Source organism: Haemorhous mexicanus, chromosome Z, assembly GCF_027477595.1.
Source record: "Haemorhous mexicanus isolate bHaeMex1 chromosome Z, bHaeMex1.pri, whole genome shotgun sequence".
Taxonomy (NCBI): Eukaryota; Metazoa; Chordata; class Aves; order Passeriformes; family Fringillidae; genus Haemorhous; species Haemorhous mexicanus.
This window is the reverse complement of record NC_082381.1, coordinates 39,511,383-39,533,914: the sequence shown is the minus strand read 5'-3', so window position 1 is coordinate 39,533,914 and position 22,532 is coordinate 39,511,383. Positions and strand designations below refer to the sequence as shown.

At 39.1% G+C, this 22,532-nt stretch overlaps 1 protein-coding gene across 1 annotated transcript in view; it reads left to right on the top strand.

The window, feature by feature from the left end:
• The window catches only part of MOB3B (MOB kinase activator 3B), an 85,817-nt gene that overhangs the window by 14,699 nt on the left and 48,586 nt on the right, over nt 1-22,532 (top strand). The window lies entirely within an intron of this gene.

The following is a 22,532-nucleotide window of genomic DNA, read 5'->3' as shown; positions in this document are numbered from 1 at the left end:
TTTCTAAATATTTTCCTGGGTGAGGGACTGTTTGACTTTCCAAAGGAATTTCCATCTGGCTGCATTGTCTGACTCTTTTGGTTAGATTTTTGTGACTAATGTTCTCATCTGCTTGCAATCAATTGTAATAAACAGTTAGACTAACGTTATTGTTCATCCATCTGTAAGAAGGTCATCTTGGCAGCTAGTGAAAGAGTGGTTATGAAAACGCTACCCCAGAAATAGGAGATACAAAGTTCCTAATGCTTTTTCACCTGTATGAGTTAGTGCTAGTCTAGTTAAAGTTGAGGTGTCATGGTAAAAGAAGAAACTAAAATGCCAGACTAGATTTGCTTGATTTTTCTGCTGAACAGTGTTTTTGTTTCTGGGAAGTGTGTGGACATCACTTTATTTTTCCCCTGGAAAACCCTTAGGCTTGAATCACAGAATTCAATAAACATAATAGGGAAAGCTCCACTGACTTGTTTACTCCCAACTGCAGAGGAAATATTTCACACTGAATGTATTTTAGGAGATCTCCATCAGCCAAATTACTCCTGGGAGTAAGCTTCTAACAGGACATGAATGATCCCAAGCTTAAGGAGAAGTTTACTGCACACAGCCAAATTGATGTGATGGTTAACTCCTACCCAAAGAGCTGGTCCTTTTTCTCTCCTGTTTGACCTTAATACTATTTCAGCTTGGAAAAATAGTGTGACTGGAAAGCTAATCACCTTTCCTTTCTCTGGGCAGGAATGATGGTGATGAGGACAATCCAGAGGAGCATAGCCAGTAGGGTGAAGGAGTGGATTCTGTCCCTCTGCTCTGTTCTACTTTGGTGAGATCCCACCTGGAGCACTGCATCCAGCTCTGGGGGCCTCAACACAAGATGTGGACCTATTGGAGCAAGTCAGGAGAAGAGCCACTAAGTTGATCAGGGGGCTGGAGCACCTCTCTTCTGAACACAAGCAGAGAAAATTGGGGCTGTTCAGTCTAGAATGGAGAAGGCTCCAGGGAGACCTTATAACACCTTCCAGTACCTAGAGAGGCCTTATGAGAAGGCTGGAGAGGGGCTTTGCGCAAAAACATGTAGTCATAGGAAAAGGGGAAGTGGCCTTAAGTTAAATGATGGCTGGTTTAGGCTAGATGTTAGGAAAAAACCTCTTTTCTGTGAAGGTAGCACAGTTTGCCCAGAGGGGTTGTGGGCTCTCCATCATTAGAGGTGGTCAAGACCAGGCTGGATGGGGCTCTGATGATCTAGTGGAAGGTTTCCTGTCCACAGGAGGGGGATTGGAACAGAATGGTCTGTAAGGTCCCTTCCAATCCAAGCTATTCTGTGTTTCTGATGAGGTTTTTCCTGTGCTGGTCAATAGGCTTGTTTTCCCTCTCATTCAGCAGATAATTTTGTGTGCTCTGGAAGACTGAGTTTATTTTGAGGGCTTTTTTTGAGATTTGAATGGCTTTTTCAAACATCATTGAAGGAGGACGGTGGTTTGTAAGGTTATTGTTAGCAAGACAGACACTTTGGACTGTGTAAAGTCTTGTTTCCAATAAAACAGTTTAAAAAATGTAATAAAGAGATAATTAAATGTTTTCTCTTAAAAAGTTCTTAAAAGTTAATAACTTTCATAGAGAACTAAGCAAGTCTAAGCAATTACTGTCAGTGGCAAGTGGTGTCATGGCAGTGGACTTTTTGTGAAAAACTGCAAAATAAGGTGGGAACCAAGAATGTTTACATTGGCTTGGTTTGACAACAGGCATAATAACCATGCCATATTCTGCTTAATTATTGTTTTTTGTTGTTGTTGTTTTGTTTGTTTGGGGCTTTTGTGTTTGGTTGTTTTTTCTTTCTTGTGTACCCATCTCATTGTGTCATTTGCGTCTTTGTTCTGCCCCTCCATCAAATGTTAGTGTTTCAGATAAGCTTTGTTTCCCCGCAGGAGCTGGTCACAAATGAAAATGGATATTACCAGCAAGTCTATAAGCCTGCCTTGCTAATGATCTTGGCTAAAGGATGCTAAATGGTTGCAGGAACACTACGTTCTGTGGTTGATACATTACTAAGTAACAAAGTTGTTCTGAAGGCTCTCATAAACCTTGCCAGGAATGTGTGACCAGAGAGGTTCCTGTAAGAGGATGGATTCTAGGTTAGGAATAGCTCTTGTAGCCCCATGAAAATATGACTTTATCTGTTCTTCTGTGTTCAGAGAAGTGCCTACAGTACCATCCATTCTCACAGAATCACAAAATGGGTAAGGCTGGAAGGGACCTTAGTGGGTCCCCCATCTGGTCTAAGCTCCCTTTCACGCTATATCAGAAACAGTTCAAATTTCCTGCTTGAAGACCCTCAGTGAATCTAGTGATATTCAGTTGATTTGCTGTGTGGATTGTGACTCCACACTAAAAACTACTGGTACTGTCTTGTTTGCTACTTAGAATTTTGCAGAAATCTGTCTGTGGAAGAACTTGCACAGAACCTAAAACTTAGGTTGTTCCTAAGCCTTGTCTTAGTCTTTGCTGAGTAAGCAGTTGGACAGTATGGGAGTATATCACCTGTGGAATTGGTGAATTGGCATGTCTTTTAATTCTGTGACATTAGTAACTGGTCTTTGGCACCCATGTTTATTTTGAAATTGCTTAGCCACACGACAGGCAATTGAAGAGGGTTGCATATGATAGAGCAATGTTTTGGGCAGCTTCTGAATACAGGAACTTTTGATGTGCTGAAGCCATGAACCAGTTCACTCTAATGCTTATTTCAAAGTCTTTTGGAGGGACAGCTTTAAAACCCTTGATGAATAAAGAATGTATGTGTAGAAGACGTCAAGTTTGTGTTATCCATTTTTCTGGCATCCTAAAGTTCAGGTATTTAATTTCCACTGTGAATTTATTAGATCCAAAGGACTCCATTATCCCTGGAAATTGGGATATATATTATGTTGAGCAGGTTCAAGCTGAGTTAAACAGAGGGGCCAAATCTGTTTAAAGAATGTATTTGGAGTTCAGCTTTATGAACAGATGGCAACTCCAAATGAGGCAACAGTGTTTTCCTTCCTTGATCTCTATTGGCCTGGTGTGTGACCTTGGACAAATGGCTTGCTCTCATATTTCTTGCTTCCATCTGCTGTTCCCAAAGCACTCAAGGAGACATATTTTTTACATGAGAAAGTGGTTTTGATAAGAATTTTGTGGTTATATCTTACAGCAAAGAGAGCAGTCATTTGAAAACCTGATATTTCACTATTAAAATAAGTAGCTTTCATAATCTGATTTATTTTGTTTATTGTACTGATAAAGCTACCAAACACAACTTAATTACATTAATGACCTTTATAGAATTAAAAAGAAGGAATATTTCTCTTAGATTGTATATCTCATTATACTTGCAGGTGTAATTTCTTAACTTCTTCATTTTTATAGTGCTTTTGGTTAGTAATGTACTGATTTCTGCAGGTCATCAAATGTGGCAGATTGCAGGGGCAGTGTGCTTCTGTTGGGATGCATGGAATGAGACAATTCAGAAGTGTAACATATAGTATGTAAGATATTGCTGGCATTCCACTGTAATCCCTGAACAAAATCTTGATTTCACATTACCTTTAAGAGATCTTGTCTTGCAATGAAAGTGCTTAGGTTGAAAAGCCTTCTGCTGAAGCATTTTGTCCCTGGGAATGGAGGAAAAGTAGAGTATAAGGATAAGAAAGAGTTGGAAGGGATACACAATGATTGTCAAAGTTAACTCCTGGCTGTTATCTGTAGGGTTCAACACAGGTTAATATGATTAACTTCCTTAGTGCTCTTCTTTAGTGTTTTTTACTTGCAAAATCCTTTGCAAGTAAAGGGATTTTGCATTCCTTCCTGACTACATATCTAAGCAGCTTTTCTCTCTTTTATGAGAAGTCTGAAGGGTGCAGAACTTTCTTTCTTCTGTTTGCTTCAGGCAATCTTAAGTTCTAGTGTGTTCTGCTTTACAAAATACAATCACCCAAATGCAATCCCCAAGTCACATTATTTTTTAGACAGTATTGCAAATTATTAATAATCAACCTCTTAGCAGTACAACTGGAGCACAGACTGGGAGATGTCTGTGTAACCCAGCTCTTCTACTCAACCAAATAGGTTTCCTGCAGAGTCTTGAGAGTCTTCAGAGTTCTCAAGGCTTTTCCATTGAGACAGACTGCAGAATCCTCGTGGCATGAGGCATCAGAGTCTGCTGTGATAACCTCAGTAACTAATAACCTCTTTTCAATGTACTATATTCTGTATCAAACTAACATGTTAATAAAACAGAACTTAGCAAATAAATAAAGGCCTGAGAGAGAGCTGTGGATCACCAATACAGCTTCTGTTTTCCAAAGTCTGTCCTACTCATGTTCTTATCTAGGAACCTAGTTAGGATTAAAAGATGGTGTCATGGGTTGGCCCTGGCCAGATGCCAGAAACCCACCAAAACCGCTCAGTCATTCCCTTCTGCAGCTGGACAAAGGAGAGGAAATTTTACAAAGGGTTCCTGAGTTGAGATAAGGACCAGGAGAGAGATCACTCGTCAAATAATGTCACATGCATAACAGGCTCAACTTAGAGATATGCCTTGAATTTATTACTAAGAAAATCCGAGCAGGATAATGAGGAGTAAAATGAGCCCTTAACAACACCTTCCCCCCACTCCTCCCTCTTTCCAGCTCTACTTCTTACCCTGGTGGTGCAAGGAGACAGGAAAGAGGGGTTATGGTCAGTTCATCATCGAGGCAGCTCCCACGGCTCAGGGAGAGGAGTCATTCTCTGCTGCACCCTGGGGTGTCTCCCATGGGAGACAGTTCTCCATGAACTTCTCTGATGCAGCTCCATCGCATTAGCAACAGCTCCCTGGGACCTACTGGTCCCTCCCTTGGGCACCAGCCCCCCCTGAAACTGCTGCAGTGTGGGTCACTCTTCCATAGGGTGTAGTCCATCAAGGACAGGCTGCTCCAGCCTGGGGTCAGGGCCCCTCTCTTTACAGGTCTCCCAAAGGATCACAGCCTCCTCCAGGCATCCAGCATGGGCACCTCCATGGGCTCTGGGTGGATCTCTGTATCCTCCATGGATCCCCATGGGCTGCAGGGGCACAGCTGCATCATCATGGACTGCACCACAGGCTGCAGAGGAATCTTGGCTCCAGTGCCTAGAGTACATCCTGCCTCTCCTTTACAGATCCTGGTATCTGCAGCATTGTTCCTCTCACATATTCTCACTTGGCTCTTCTCTGGTCACAATTACAACGGCACAACCTCTTTTTGTTTTTCTTTCTTCTTAAATATGTTAACACAGAGGCATTAACACAATTTCTAATTGGTCCAACCTTGGCCAGAGGCACATCTGTCTTTGGAGCCACCAGGAGCTGGTTCTGGAAGACATGGAAGAAGTGTCCAGCATCCTCTCGCAAAGCCACCACAGAATCCCTCCCTTTCCTTCCCCCTTGCTGTTTCCAGAACCAGGCCATGGAAATCCAATACAGATGGTCATAACTCAATGTAAGACACAAAAGATAGGTATAAGAAGTTAATTTACACTACAGCAGAAAGGTTCACAACAATAGGGAGTAAATAATAGGGAGTAAATATGATTTATTAGATAAAGAATTTAACTTAGAGAGTCTGAATTCAACTGGCTAGAGCCTTTTAATTTAATGCCTACTGCCTCATGGCAACATATTTAATACAGTGAAAATACAATAAGGTGACTGATAGCTTGTAATGGCACAAGTGGAGGCCAAATAAGATCATTTTAGGCTGCTAATTGCCTCAGTTCTTACTGTAATTCCCTGTATCTTACCACTATCCAATGCCTTTTCCAAGAAGAAATACTCCAGGTTTATGTACTTTGCTATGAAAATAACCCACATAGCTTACATGAAGGCTTTAGCTTTTGCCATGTTCTAGTCATGGCAGTGGCTGCTGCACTTGGTCCTGCTGGACTACTGTATTTATTTGTGCCAGAGCCACAAGTGTACATTATTGAAGCACTGATTAGCCTGACCATATTTCTGGACCAGTCTGCTCCAAGGACCAGAAGTCTTCCCTGGTTTTCATGCTTTGAGGAGCAAAAACATTGAGCACTGGGATGGGCTGGTGACCAGAAAGCCAATACATTTTCATATCTTGGGGGTGCAGTGATGAAGCATCAGTGCTGGCTAGGTCACTTGGCTTGGGTGGTCAGGTTGTGTTCACTGTGGAATTGTCTATCTGGCTGGTAATGTCGTCCCTTCAAATCATACAGTCAAATTTTTTTCAGTCCTATGCCTTTTCAGAATTTAGTCCTTTTTAGACCATGCCAGTTCAGAAGCATAGTTGTCTTGATTTCTGTTCTTCATGAATGGTTTCCTACTGAATTTACATACTGATAGATAATTGAGAGTTCCTCGGGTTGCTTGTTAAGAACTTTGTTCATGCATTTGTTTGTTGTAGTATGTGTGATTGTTTATTATGCCATGCAATTTGACATATCGTCCAGAAAAGTGGAGTTGCTGAGTTATTTTTTGTAATCATCACATTTCTAAGGCAGGGCCATTAGCTGCTCATAATATAGACTTGTTCTCAGCAATGCAGTAAATTAAGCTGATGCTATAGTTTTGTGTTGTTCATATTGCTCTTTCATTTGTAAACTGTGGGATTTAATTATGTACTGATGATTGTTTTTATGTAGCTGCAGTAATACTATCAGGCATTTGTCCTACATTCACCATAAACTCACTGTTTTTCATTATCAAAGCTAATTTTCTCTTTAGACAGGTCAGACTAGTTTTATTAGTTAAACTAGAGGAAGGAACATGCAGAGGGACATGCAGAATGTTTTTAAACATCTCTCAGACACTTGAATTCCAAGATTTGTTTCAAAAGCACTTCATGCGAAGCACGCAAGAAATCAGATCCCCTAAAATACATTTTTACCATGATTTTTCATATTGGAAGGCCAAATCTTTGTTTGCTCTGCAGACTACTGTCTTATTTCTTACATTCAGTAGAAAGAAGATTTATAATACCATTCTAAACCAGTCCATTAGTGGTAATTCTATTATAAAATATTTATAATATTATATTTTATTATATTATAGTTCATTTATAAATTATCTTTTTATAATACCATTCTAAACCAGTCCATTAGTGGTAGAATTTCCACTAGTGGACTGGTTTAGAATGGTATTATAAAAAGAAGCAACTGTGAGCAATTCTGAAATGCTAAATCAGCTCTTTGAGAACTCTTTCTTAAAGTGTCATAGTTAGGAAGTCCTTAACATCCAATTGTATCTCATGGTTGACAGGTAAAGTATTTCCAGAGTTGTTTTTTCTCTTAAACAGAAATAGGTAAGAGGGTCTGTTACTACTTACATTCCGCAGGGTCATAAAGTTTTCCTCTGCAACTTAGGTTCCACTGCTAGCAAATATTTTTTTCAGATTTGTAAACATGACAGAATGTGTTATGGGTATGATAGCAGAGAAAACTGATACACAGTCCACAAAAACAGACACAGAAAATTGATTTGAAATTTTACCTAGTATGGGAACATGTTTACCCACAAAAAAAATCTGCTTTACTTTAAGAAGGTGTTAGCTGGGTCTTAAGTCTTCACAAGACAGTTTTGTGCTGTTCTGTGCTCCTCTTTAGCTCTGTCCCGGGGGAAAAAGGTTTGTCTTAGTTCTTATTCTCTGCTTAAAGCACTTAGAGCTTAAATGACAAGTTGTCTTTGTAGTCAAAGTTTATTGACTGTGTGCATGCTAGTGTTTCAATTCAAATGTAGACAGTAGGATAATAGTATGGATCATTTTAGTTTTCTGGGATACTGGGGCCTGGATTAGTAAAATGATTCCTTGCATTCCCCATGGATGTCTCCTTTCCTCTGTCCATTTCATTATTCCTTCTCATAAAAAAAGAAGTGCAGTTGAGCCAATTCACTTGTTTGGCTTGCTGCCTATGCTTTGGAATATGTTCCATCAAAGTTTCATCTTTTGATGCTCCTGTGAACAGTAGTACAGCAGTGCACCATCTGCACCCTAGACTAATTAATCTGATAATGTCTTAGAAACCAAACTATTATGAAGTCTTAAACAGACAAGAAGCATAAAGTTTGACATAATGTTTCCTGCATTTTTTCAGTGAAGCTGTTCTGTAACATCTGCCTGATACTAGAATAAACCATGCAATTTATCTAACAGTTCTAATGAAAAGGGATGTGAGAGATCAGAAGAGAGCATATAAGGTTACCTCTTACCCTTTAGCAGCCGTATGTTGAAATCTCTTTTGTAAAAGGCACAGTTCAGGCATGGAGTATGCAGTTTCACAGTCTAGGTATGGTATCTCTGCCATGGAGCTGAAATGTGAGTCAGTTTATCCAAAGACTGCTGTCAGCATATACATTTTATGTGTCCAACCTACCACAGATGACATTTGTTCTGTGAAGTTTCTCGGGGTATTGTGTCACTTGGCTTTAGGGGTGTTGGATGGGTACCTGTGGTTTATGTTCTACTTCCATGGGTGGGTCTCCTGAAAAACTGGAGATTGCATCAAATTTACAAGCTTTGAATTAAATCTATAAAACTGGATAGCACCTACCATATCTCTGTGGGACAGAAAAGCTACATTTTATATCTGCATGACTGTAGACAGAATCTGCTTTGCTAAATTATATGGAATTATATGGTCTGCATGGGGCCTGCACATTTCCAGAAGCATCCTTACTTTACATTTTTATTATATTCACAAGACTATCGGTATGCTTGTAATAAAGTAAATCTCATTTAACCCATTAGATAGGTCTGGATGGACATCTGAAAATTATTTTTGTTGAAATATAGACATGACCATTTTACTGCTGCAAGCCTTATTTGTTTGCTTCTGAATCTGAATGTATGCTTGCATTGCAAGTTAGGTCTTTAATTTTCAATATCTAGGATGTAACAAGATTTGTCTGTTGTTTTGCCTACTTTTTTTTTTTTTTCCATAAGTAGTGGAAAATACAGTGCCAGTGTCCATGTTTGTTTTATAATAAAGAAGTTGAAGCTGAAAGAAACAGAAGAATGATGATGCTTAGCAGAATTTGGAAAATCCTGATTTTTTTTGCAATAGTAGATTTTCCATTGCAATTATAACTGGCATATTCAGTATTTGAAGTATTTTATCATGTTCCTTTATAGTGACCATGTTCTCTAAATACGTGTGTCACTTATACCACACTTTTCATGTCAGTTTAAGCAGGTGTATTAAAAATGAACAACAGATTGAGTAGTGGTTTTTATCTTGAACTCCCATGTGTGCCGCATCAGTATGGCTCTGATCTAAAAGGAGCTAATGTCCTTTTATTTTAGAGCAAGCAGGTGAAGAGTTGCATGATAGGTTCTGGTCTTACAGGCTGTCTGACTTGTAGTATGTTGTCGTGTTGTAAAAACAGGAAGTCCACAAGAAGAATAATCCTCTAATTGCATGTACTCCCACATACATGCAATTATTTAATAATTGAACCTGTCTGAACATGATTATGTGAAGGGCAGCAAATATAGGTAGTTTACACTATCTTTGTATATATGCCTGATAGTTTTCTACAGTTGAACCTAGGGTTAGAAACTCGATGGAGACAAAATGGCATGTGGCCCACAGCCTTTGCTTTAGTGTCTGCCTGTCATTCTTCTGAACTGCCATTTAGCTGACGCTTAAACCAAAGCCTGATGCAGTGTCTGGGTGAGTGAAGGAGAGAAGAAAGAAAAAAAAAGTGTTAAGATATGGAAGAGGGTGTTTTGAAATTAAGAAACGAATAGAAGGTATGGAAGTTCCTCACAAAGAACAATATAGGAAAGTATATCAGAATTTGGCCCGCTCTTACAGCATCAGTGAGGTGTGTGTTTTCTGCATGTGAAGCAGTGTGTTTATTCATTACCATCCAATGGGCTGTAATCATGACAATTGCAGACGCACATTCGTGTTTTACACGTTGGTACTCAGGTGTTATTTGTGGCTCCTAAAGAAATACCCATAGTTGAAGTTTCCAGTCTTGCTGACACCAGAGTTATGATGTCCAAGACAGTGACAGTGGCTCAAAAACCCTCTTGCTTAGAAGCTTGGTTTTGTGGCTCATTATCCAGGATTCTCACTCATCTCACTAAAGAAAATTTGGACTTCAGTCCCTGCTGTACTAGGATGGGGATTCAGTCTTGTCAGTCACCTGGGTGACATTCTATTCACAGAAGAGATATATTATTATTTGGGAGTACTCTTGGGATCTGTGGTGATTGCTGCCTCAAAATCCTGATGGTATCTGCCTCTCTAATAGCAGATCATGTGTGTGATACAGCTGGGTATACTCAAATAATTTGGGACTGGATCAAGACCATAAACGTTTGGAATGCATGAGTGGCAAAAGGTGTAATTGAAGTGGGGTAAAGAATAGCAAGGTAGCAATGCAATTTCCTAACCATTTATTATGTAGCAATTATAATGATGAAAGCATCCAAGGGGGAAGTAGGTCTAAGGTTGTTTTGGCTTCAGGCCAGTTCAGGAATAAATTACAAGTGCTAAAATCTGTGTGAATTTAATCAGTATCCCCAGTGTTGTTAAAGGTTCCACCAAATTCCAGTGGATAATAAAATGTTAGAATAAATGTAATACAGCTATATAACAGAAGTGCTAAATAGATAAAAAGATCTAGCACCATTATTTTTATGTATTGAAGAATGTGTGTTTCTGGCAGGAAGCAATAGAGGAAAGGCAATAAAACAACCTGGGCATGAGGACTGTTGTAGTGTTGGGAGATACAAGACAGTTGATGGACTTTGGGCCTGGTTCACATAAGAGATTTGATAACAGAGTGCCTTGGCAAAAGCAAACAGAACTTTGAAAATTAGACCTAGATTGCAAGAAGATTAAATCAAATGGGTTTATTGGAAAAAGAAAATCTCATTAAACTCTGCAAGCAAGAGATGTCGTTACACATCACACATGTAGTACACATTACTAGTCTCCCTGAAATAGTACACAAGCATTTGTATCCCACAATAAAATTGGATTCTGATAATCGAATCAATCTCCCCATCTCTCTCCATCTCCGACAGAGGACATTCAAAAATACAACAAATACTCTTGTTTCTGTCATGATGTTGAGAGGGGGAGAGGGGGCATGGCATCTGAGCCATGGTCTGGATGAATGGGTGAAAAAACCTATTGCCAATCCAAGTGCTTACCATTTGGAAGAATGCTCAGAAGTGAGGAGAAGACTGCAGTAGGGGAGAAACCCCAGGCACTAATCAAGCAATAAGTGATATTTTGGGAGGATATTTTTTGTTGTCATTTTTCTGCAGTTAAATACAATTATATTGAATGTATGGATTATTATTTGTGTAAGGTTCTCCAAATTACCTGCAAAGGTTTTATTTTGAAGCTCTCCTGGCTTTTCTTTTAACTCAGTGTTTCACCAGTGGAGTATTAATTCATAATAAAGTGCCATATATTCAGATTCTCACACTGGGGACAACCTGTTAAAAGAAATAAGATAGAAGACTCAGACTGAGTGCAGGTAGTTCAGATAGTACAAGGCTGTTTACCCCAATGACTTCTCTACTGTTTTGGTGGCTTTTCCTGCTTATCTCACATGTTTTCTCTCTTCAGTGATTTTGTGGCTTTTGGACTTTTTTTGAGTTGGGGATTTTGTTTGATTGTTTGAGGGGGGGGAGTGGGGAGACAATGTCTTTGGCAGGTGATTTTGTTTGTCAGTTTGGTTTTGGTGTTGTTTTTGTTGGTTTAGGGGTGGTGCTTTGGGGTTTGGGTTTCTTCTTTGCTATGATTACTTTGAACCAACCTCTGCTTCTGATGTCTTTAAGTGTCATGTGAGTGTGCCAGTCTTACCAAATCTTACTGGTGAACTGGTTATATGCATGGTTTAGAGATATACTGAAGATCCTGTGAATTACTTCACTGCTGTAATCACAGTAACCATATTTTGATTTGGATGTGCCTTTGATAAGACAGCCTGTCCTGCACTATATTTTCCCAGCATCTACACTGTCTTAGAAAGTGCCAAGATTTCAACACTTTTAACAGTTCCTACTAAAATTCTTCTGTGAAGCCATGGGATGAGATATGGTAGAAAGTGGCCTTAAGGTTTCAAGGGGTCCTGAATAAGCATCACCACAGAACCCCCCAGTGACCTTTTAATTAGAGCAGCAAAATAAAATTTTTAATGGTATACTCTGATTGGGATCTGAGACAAAGACCTTCCTTTTGAGTCACAGCATGTGCTGCACAAAAATGTGCAAGTAGAAACAAGAAGCTACCAGGCTTTCCTTTTTCTTGATCAGAAATTGTGGGGGATAGTGTGGGAAACATGCTGCATAAATGCATTCTGTAGGAGGAAGCTTAGCCACCTGACAACTCCTGCATTCAAACTGTGCCATCTTTACAGTCAATTTTTGATAAAAATCAGCAATTGACTATTGTTTAGAGCTAAATTGGGCACTGCCAGCCTGTGGGGAACCACTGTACTGCAATGCAGATGGCACCTTCCAGAATTTATCATCTGTGCTTTCCCTGTGTGCTGGCAGCTGTGGCCACACAGACGACAAGGAGCACTAATTTATTTTGCTTCAGAGTAAACTGCTTGCAATGGTCATAGGAGAAAGAACTCAACCCTTCTGGCTGGTTATGTTCATATGCTGTGTGAATAATGAGTTTTTAGTATTGGATACTGATTTGCCACAGATGTGGGCAACTTGGTTTGAAAAGCAAGATTCTTAACTGGCACTGAAGGTAGTTTTCCTCTATTTTTACCTTGTAAGAGTTTGGTGCTATAGCTCTGTTACAGTAAATTTTTTGTGTACATGGTTGGAAGGAGAGCCTGTACTGTTTGAGACTTATCTGACCACAAATTGTAAAGAGTAATCAAATACTGTACTTCTGACTATACAGGGCTTTACCACAGTGATCTATTTATATAAAAACTACCCAAATCCTTATTCCAGATCAGTTTGTGATTAGTTTTGTTTGCTTTCTTAAATTCCTTCTGAAGCACACGATGGGTTAAGAAGTATGCAGAAAAGGCTTTCAAAGTAGTTTAGTTCACTAGAAAGGTAAAGGTGAGTCATAAACTGGGAAATTACTTTTCGGTGTGTAGGGGGAGCAAGGCAATTCCACAGTTGTTCCCTGGGGCATACTGCTAGTGCATTGCTCCTCTTGTGCTGGTACTTTATTGTCTGTGCAGAGCTATGCAGTCAGTACAGTGCTGGCTAGTTCCTATATGCTAAACTGCATTAAAGGCAGCACATTTTTGCCATCCTAAACTCTTCCCTGGTTAAAAATTCTTGTTACAGCAACAATTAGTTGTATAGTCTTTGGAGAGGAGACTGGCATTCCTCAGAGGAGGTAGTTATAATGCTCATATGTTCTTTCTAATATTGTTTTTTGATTTATGATGTCACTGACTTAATTTACTTGCTTTCATATTTCACATATGATGGATGGCAAGGAAAACAGGTTTTTCCTCCAAGTGAGTCCTTCAAGACTGCTGATTTAGAGCTCTGGAGTATGGATGGTTGCTCCACCCTCGGTATTCTGTTTCTATCTAGCAGATTCTCTTTTTTTTCCCCTATGCATGGTAGTAGGTCTATTTGGTAAAATGGTAAGTTTGAGCATGCTAAAGTTTACATGGTGGGGATCAAAATTATTCTCCAGAGAAAAAATTTTTCAGCCATCAAGTCAGTTCAGTTCTGCAAGTTAAAACTATGCAGAAATCAACATTGTGGATGATTTATTTCTTTTAATTTTGAAAGCACAAATCCCACAACTAGACAATCACGACCCCACCACCACTTGCAGAGACTGTGACATGTGACTGTATGCTGCTGAAGCACTGTATCACTTGCCAAATTGCAGGCTGTGACTACACCATGCCCTTAGAACTGTAAAATCATAAATCTGTGAAGTCTTCAAAAGATATCTGTACAAATAACTTTCCTTTGTCTCCTTGATATAAATTTGAAAATGGCCATCCTGGGATGCATTGCCAGCTGAGAGAGGGGATTTTCCCACTTTACTTTCTACTGGGGCAACCTCACCTTGAGTGCTGGGGGCAGTTCTGGGTACCACAATACAAGGAAGACATTGAGCTGTTAGAGAGTGTCCAAAGGGGGGCATGAGGATGGTGAAGGGCCTTGAGATGAAGCTGTGTGAGGAATGGCTGAGATCACTTGGCCTGTTCAGTCTGGAGGAGGCTGAGGGGTGACCTCATTACAGTAAGAGCTTCCTCATGAGGGGAAGAGGAGGTGCAGGCACTGATCTCTTCTCTGGGGTGACCTGTGACAGGATCCAAGGGAATAGCCTGAACTTATGTCAGGGGAGGTTAAGGCTGGATGTCAGGAAAAGGTTCTTCCCCCAGAGCATGGTTGGGCACTGGAACAGGATCACCAGGGAAGTAGTCACAGCACGAAGCCTGGCAGAGTTCAAGAAGTGTTTAGACAGTATTCTCAGGCACATGCTGTGACTCTTGGAGATGTTATGTGCAGGGCCAGGAGCTGAACTTAATGATCCTGATGGGTCCCTTCCTACAGAGGAATTTTGTGATAATCAGCTGCCACTCTGTGTATTGCCATATTGAGTGCTTTGATTCAAACCATGGAAAGTAGACTTCTGCTCTTATTTCATTCATTTAGCTTTTCTGATAATCATGCAGAGCTATGTTTTAAAATTAATAGATTGGGTCCTACAGCTGCTGGAGGTCCATTTGGACAAGATTACATATTTATGGTATAAATAATTGGAAGATATTTACAATTAAATTATCACTTTTGAGTAATTTGCCATTAATTTGAGGGGCTGCACTGACTCCCACATGATTTAAGGTGAGTTTTGTTTCTTAGCAACATGGAGTTAAGGGTATTTTTTTTGTAACTGAAAATCATCGTGTTCATATAGAGATTTATCAGTGTTTGTTAAGAAAAAGTGCAGTGCACCAGCTAAGGATGTCATAGCCTCCTTGCAGATCTTTGCTTTGGAAAATGTCTCTGAATTTCTTAGAACAGTTGCTGAAGGCACTGTGTCACCAACAGTGTGTCTCTGCTGTCCATCCTGCCACATTAACCTGAGCTTTGGTAGGAGAAGCCAGGCTAAGGCTAATGGGTCTGAATATGTCAGCTGAACTTTTTACATTTTGTTTAGTGCGTTTGCTTGTGGGAAGTGCTGTTTTCATCACAGTGTTAGCTATTTGTCTCTGCCAGCTTAGTGTTTGTAACTGGACTCAGCCATTGTATCCCTGGTTTTTTACATGCTTTACTTGGACAAGAAAATGAGTGGCTTTATCTGAAATGTCACTGAGATGGAGCATATGATTTAGACATTTTTCTTAAAGCAGACACATACACAGTTTCCTAAAGCTAAGATTTAGACCAAAAATAAAACTTGAGTTTGGCCAGGGCATGCAGACTAGGACACCTGAAGTTCTAGGGCATATAAATTACTGGCTTTTAGTAGATACGCCTTGTACAGAAAGGCCCTGGCATGAGGTCTGAAATCACATTTTTGCATGTGCACATTTTTCAGTTCCTATAGCTCATATGAGCTGACTAGTGTCTTTTCAACGGAATTGACTGGACTTGGTTTTAGGCTTTCATATGGGAATTACATGGATGATCTGATAATGTTGGAGAGGGCAGGAAATAATATTTTAACTCTCTCAGAGTTTACTCGGTTTTGTCAGTGCTTTTAAAAGCCAGAATGTAGGTTTAGGATTTAAGCTGAACAGAACAGAGAGATTTTTGAAGTTCAACCAAAGTTTGAAAAGGACATGTTATTGTTTTGTAAAGGAGTGTTTTCAGAGTGTAACAGTAAAATTTTAGCTCTGGTTTCTGAATTCATTATCACAGCTCCCACTGAATGCAGTTTAGTCAACATTTCATCTTCAGGAATGGCTTGGAATCAAAAATTAAGCAATCTGGAGGAAACAAATGTTATAATAGAGAATCAAAATGTAATTTAATTTGTGTTCTCTTCTTCTTCAAGGCTATGAAAATACTCCTTTCACCTGATCTTAGTGCATTGACTTTAAAGGAATGAAGGATAACTGTTCTCTGTTGCAGCAAATGCTGCAGCATGCATGCTACAAAAGCCTAACAACCATCCACTGTTGTTGTGAAGTCTCTGTCCCCAGATACGTAGAGATTTTGGCAGAAGAAGCAGGGTTAGTGAGCTGGTTCTGTTGGTCTTCATACCACAGTTAGTAAGCTGACCCCTGCAGTCCGACAGTATAGTCAGCTGTGTATAAGAGCAGTGACTGTAACAGCAGCTGGTGAAACAAGCCACGTGCAGCTGTAAAGGCTTTGTTTTGTTGGTGGTGGAAGGATGTAGCAGGTAACAGGGCCTTGATAATTGAAAGCAGAGGCTGGTTCTGTACTTAGAAAATGTGGTTTAGTGATTCTGGATTAGTGGCACAGGATTCACTGCGCATGCATGTGCACTACCAACAGCTCAAGCCGGTATAAAGCCTGTGAACCAGAGAGAGAACTGGAAAAACCAGTGTGCAATAAAAAAAAAACAGCATTCAAAGGGAATGTCAGAACTGTGTGCTTCACTGTGATCTGTCACTCTTAGTAGTTGCCTAAGCTGAAGGGAGTTCCCAATCTGCTTGAAGGTTTGGGAGGTCTGAAATTATGTTATGGCAAACATTGTAATTCATTTAAGTGGCCGTAGCTAAATAACCACTCCCAGAGGGGCTTTTAGTCCATCTGTCTCATCCTCTGCCTTCCACACACCTTTTCTTATGTTGTCTCTTTCCCTGTTCTGTGTGACCAAATGGGATCAAAGAAGTTGATTGGGATGAAAAAATCTGTGGTTTTTTTTAATTATTACAGTTACATGTCAATCTCATACAGCTCCCTGCAATGGGATGTATAAATGCTTGGGCCAGGTATCATAGGGGAGATGTCAAGAAGGTAGGAACATGAAGGGAGAGAAGAGGAAGTAGGACTGAGTTTTCAGAAAAATAATGTAGCCATACACACCCCTGCATGACTTTCAGCCTGCAATGGGTTAAGACCTCATATTCCTGGATAACTGGGGAACATAAGATGATTTCAGTGTAATCTAAGTAATGTACCTTGTGTAGTTTCTTTACAGTAGTTCTGAGAGATACTTATTTCAATTCACCTTAAATTATATGCTAAAGGAAATCCACATTCCTAACTAGATTGCCATGGATGCTGTAACCAATATAAACTTGTCAGGAATAAGTGTCAGGGTATTTTCAGTTCCTTTGTGGTGATCAGTGTACTTTTGCAGAACTTCAGATGAGATGTAATTGGATTTAAGATTTGTAAAAGACTCTGGAATGATACTAGTTGAGCAGCCAGTCATCTGTTAAAACATAAACATTTATCCCCATCGAGAAAAAGCGTGCTTCATTTGCATTGTTAAACAGCACTTATCATCTAAGGTTTGAGCACTCATACCTGATTCTGCTGCTGTTGAACAGCTGATGCTCTTCATCACAGGAATGACTGCTGTTTAAGTCAACTTCTAATTGTTTTGTACAACCACTTTTTCTAAAAGGAAAGAGGGGCTTCTCCATCTGTATAGAAGGGAACTTTGTTGAAAGAATTAGAATTAAAAATTTGTAAATAAATTATTGGGATACATAAATGCAATAGTTCTCCCTAACATCACCTAACATGCTCATGGAAAATATGATGTGATGTTTAAGGGCATCAGTCTAAAAATGACTAGAAATGTCATGTGTTGTGCCCTGCTCTAAGCCCAAGCCATTCCTTCTCAGTCATGACAGTGATTGTGTTCTTTAGTCAAATATTATTTTTCAATTTTATCCCTACGAAAACCTCAGTATTTTTTAAGAACCATAAATCACTTTTTTCAGGCTGATCCAATTTAGCAACTATTTATCTCTTGTTTCATAGCTGCATTCATTTTTAAAACACACAGTTTTATGCACAGCTATCCATTGTATCTTGCTTTCCCTTTCCAGTCTTTTACTTAGAAAAATATCAAAGGTTATTTATAATTGCTCTATTGGGCCTTAATACTTTGATTATGGGAACACTATGCTGATTCCTGGGATTGTTTAAAATTGTGGTTTTTTTGTTATTCTTGCAAAATCACATGCTCCTTTTTTTTCCCCATGCCCAGACAGAGCATAAAGTAGTTATTGCATGTCAAATGAATGCATATAGTTAGAAGTGTTTCTGACTGTGAGAAGGCTTCTTTCTAATCCACCTGAGTGTCTTGAGTCTGCAGGTCATTATTGTCATTTCTAGCATAAAGTAATTCCAGCAGCTTTAGAGTAAAGGAAATTGACACTCAACCGGTATCACTCCTGAAAGAATGAGGAGTGGAGACTTAGATTTTAAAAAGAAAAATACAAAAATGTAGAAATTAGCTGATGCAGAGTTGGTTTTCGTATTGTGCATCGCTGGGTAGTCATCTCTGTGTGTGTTTTTTGTTGGAAAAGTAATGTTTCCTCACTGTCTGGTTTAATAAAACAGGATTTATATCAGCTACCTTCTCAGCAGACCTCTAAAGCTTGTGTAACTCACCCTAGAATATCATGATGAAAGGTATGTGTCTAGAAAACAGTGTGTCATTTAACATTCTTGTTCTTTGTGATTTAATAGAAAATATGTGGAGAAATTATATCGTATGCTTTTAATGCAGCAGTGACTCTGATATGATGCTAGTCATGATGTGTTGTTTGTTGTGGGTGTTTTTTTTTAATGGTATCTACATGGGTAGGACTGCTTTATTATTTCCAGATGTTGGTATACGTGATTTTAGGCCAAGTTTCTGTCTCTCTCTGTGCACGAACTGGAGGACAGAGTTGGTCACTGTGGTGCTGATGCCGTGGATGAAGCTTACGAGGTCTAGTTGTCCTGAGACCAACTCCACATTTGTGTTTACCATGGCATAGTTCTGCCAGCAAGGGAATTCACTCAGCTGCATTATGCATGCTTTGGAATAGTCCACCAGGAAAAGATGTTGGTGACTGTCTCAGAAATACATTGCTCTGAAAAAAAAGAGAAACTAAATCATTAGGAGGAATTAACTCTCTGAGCTGCCCATACCAGGACAGTCATTTAGTTCAGAGGGACGTGCAGGACACTGTCCCAGTATACCATTAAGCCAAATACCATGAGTTATAAGGTTATTCTTTATGCCTTTATGTATAGTTAGAACCTGTCATAAAAGACTAGAAGCCAGTTTCTGTCACTTCTGATGCAAGGATAAACCAGGAGCAGTCTGTTGGCATTACTATAACAGCAAACTGCAAAGTATCTCTTACCAAGAGACAAATTTAGTTTTATGTAGAGTGAGGGTGGGTGCTACCATACCACAGGTTTCAAGGAGCTGTGATTCAGTCTGACCCATATCACATTGTCCACAATGTTTCAGTTTTGAAGCAGTTCTCCCAAGACCAGTTGAGATCATGAAAGTGGAAGCATTTTTCATTCTTGTAAGGTAAAAACTGTCATAGAAGTGAATGTGGCAAGGCAAATTACATTCTCAGTGCTTTAAAAATGGTGAGATTTTGTTTGTTATTTGTTGTTGAAGCTATCTGATGAGTTTTTATTTTTGCTGATGTTATGCAATTTTGAAGAAATAGCTTTGATTTTTAAGTTCCCCCATACAAAGTTTTAATTGACAGCATGTGGTTTGGGGTGAAATTAAAAACCTCTTGTCATGATTGTTGATTCAAGTGCAGTACAGGGAGTGCTGGAAGTCTAAAGGCAATTGAGCTCCTGCAACGGATTAGTGAATCAGGCCTAAGCAAAGGAGTGGCCATCCTATCATTAACACCTGCCACTTTATTACCTAAGCAGAAAAGATGGTCTTAGAGCACAATGGCTTTGGCTAGAGTTCTCCGATTAGCATCAGCCTCTGAAAGATCCAAACCTAAAATGCCTGTGCTTGATCACTACTGCAAATAAGGTGAGCCTGTTCCTTTGTCTTCTGTCAGTAAAGGAAAAGCTTCTTTATTTCAAAGAAGTAGTGGTGAAGTTGCTTGTAAATGTTTACAAAAGTGTAAATTTTTATTTCTTTGTTCATTTCTGTTAGCTTTTGAGTAAGGACAATGGCAAATACCACCAAGAGCCAGGATGCAAAAAAAAAAAAGGGTTGATTCACTGCAGTATTTTGTGAAGGTCAGGTCTTACAGTTTTCTCTTTTGCATTCTTGAATGTGAGAATACATGAGAAAGCAAGTCTGTTCGTCCCCTAGCGTTGCACAGTCTTCAGTCACATTTCCAAACAGAGAAAGAGGAAAAAAATAAGCTCTTAGCAGAGCTGTATCTCTTAAGAGAAGTTAAACAGTGAGATACAAGCTTTGTATTTTTGTATTTTGTAAAATTTTGTTTTGTAGAAAGATGAACGAGAAACAGCCTTGGCTTTTATTGCAGGATACTGAACGGAAGATTCCCCAGACACAAAATGTATAGGAAATTCTTGCTTGTTCTGATTCTGCCCTGGTGAGTTAAAGAACAGTTTCATCTGGCTGCAAAGTAGAATAATTTTTTGGATGAGTCTTTGAGGTGAATTTGACCAGAATGTGTGTGTGCTTCCACAGAGACCTTCAACATCAACATAAGACTTGAGATAATGAGTTATTTGCTGAATGTTTTGGTTGAATTTTCTCTGAATTAATTAATTTTATGCAGATTTCCTTAATATATGGCGAGGAGTGGGAAGCAGTATTTAATGTGATTCATTTTGTTTGCATATTTAGTAGAAAATATCTTATAAAATAAAGTGTGTTCTGTTTTTCTTGAAGGAGCTTTAATTGCAGTGCGTACTGTGCTTCAAAGTGTCCCTTTTGAAGATGAGTTTTATTTGCTGCTCAGCTTGTTGTTTTAAATAAAACTCCTTACATATTCTGATGAATATTTGCAGGTGATGAAGGGAGTTAAACCTAATTACCTGAGCTGTAAAATTCTGGACTTAACCTGCTTATTATTGCAAACTGGGACATTGGCCCCATGCCATCTTCAGGTGTGTCAGTCACAGGCTCAGTCTATGCAGCACTACTCATCTATGTTTTTAAGGGCTTTTAAATAAACAGAGTATTTGAGGCTGGAAGTTTTCGGTCTTACAAACAACAAATTGTAGGGCTAAATTGACTATTTAAAAGTACCTTAATTTGCTGCCAATGACACTTAACTGTTCCAAGGCTACTTTTGTTTAAAGTCTTTTTTCCCTGATCTTTTTCAGGGGAAGAATTTCCTGACTGGAATATTCAGGATCTCAGTCTTTGAATATTACTCAAGGGGCATGTGAGATATGACAATAATCTCTCTGGAGTTAATTCCAAAACCTCTTGGATTTTGCAGATGTGGAAAAAAAAAAGACTGTTTACAAGGTCATGATTGGAATATCCCTCCATCATGCCATCAGGAAAAGTTGAAGCAAGCACTTCTCTGCTGATTCCATATGACTGCTGCTTGCCAGTAAATTAGGTTGCATGTTAGTCTTTCACGTATTTGGAAGATAATTTTTTATAGCACTTACATCCTATTGTGTGGACACAGGGTCTAGCACACCAAATTTCTCTTTACTAAGGGAGTTGTTATTTCTTGTGGCTATTAAGAAGAAAGCAACACCTTTTTCTCTTCCTTTTTTCCCCTCAGCAAAGCCTCAGGCAACTGTCTTCAGAAGAATTTAGTGCTAGGCACATACTGCCTAGTAAAATTTTCATGGACATGATTTCAGTTAAGGGAAACAGTGGAACACAGATAATCCCATAAGAATTGGCCACTGATAGGGGAGGATTTTTGTATTGCCGTGCAGGTTTAAGATATATTGTGTTATTTAATTTAAATATTTCACAGAATGAAATGTTTATTCTCTATATTTATTCACAAAATCTTTAGTACTAAAACAAAAGTCTAATTGAAGCAGCACCTATCTATCCTGTCACTCCTTAGTGTATACATTTAGTGATAATATACTCTCTTTCATGTACATATATAAGAGCAAACAAAGCTGTAATGCAGTAATTTATTTGTTCAGTCAGGCTCACTGTTGAAACCATTCCACTGCCAGCTTAGGTTAGATGGAACAACGCAAAGTCTATTCTCTTGCTTTTGTAAGAACAATGGCAAGTATTCCCCTGTAAAGAAGATTAATAGAGCTATAAAAAAGTGGTGGCTTCACAATTGCTAATAGTTCTACACAATCCAATAGAAATCTAAGTCCACTACTGAATTTCTGAAGGTGGGTCAATAAAAGTAACAATTTCCATCTCCATCTTGTTTTGTGGGAAACAGGAATTATTTCTGTGCAATACCATAGTTATCCTTCTTATTTGATTCTGTGTGGTTTGCAAAAGTGAACACCACAATAATTTAAAATAGAGAACAAATATGGATAAGTTTTGCTTACTGATTTCTTTTTGCCACAGAGATGAGCACTGAAGCTGTGGCAAATTCTTAGAGGCCCCATTGGTAGCTCCAGGAGCTGTTAGATGAAGATTTGAAATTGTCACATAGTTTTGTTTCTACTGCACATTTTGAATGTTGTGCAGCGCGTGTAAAAATGTAGCAAAGTGAA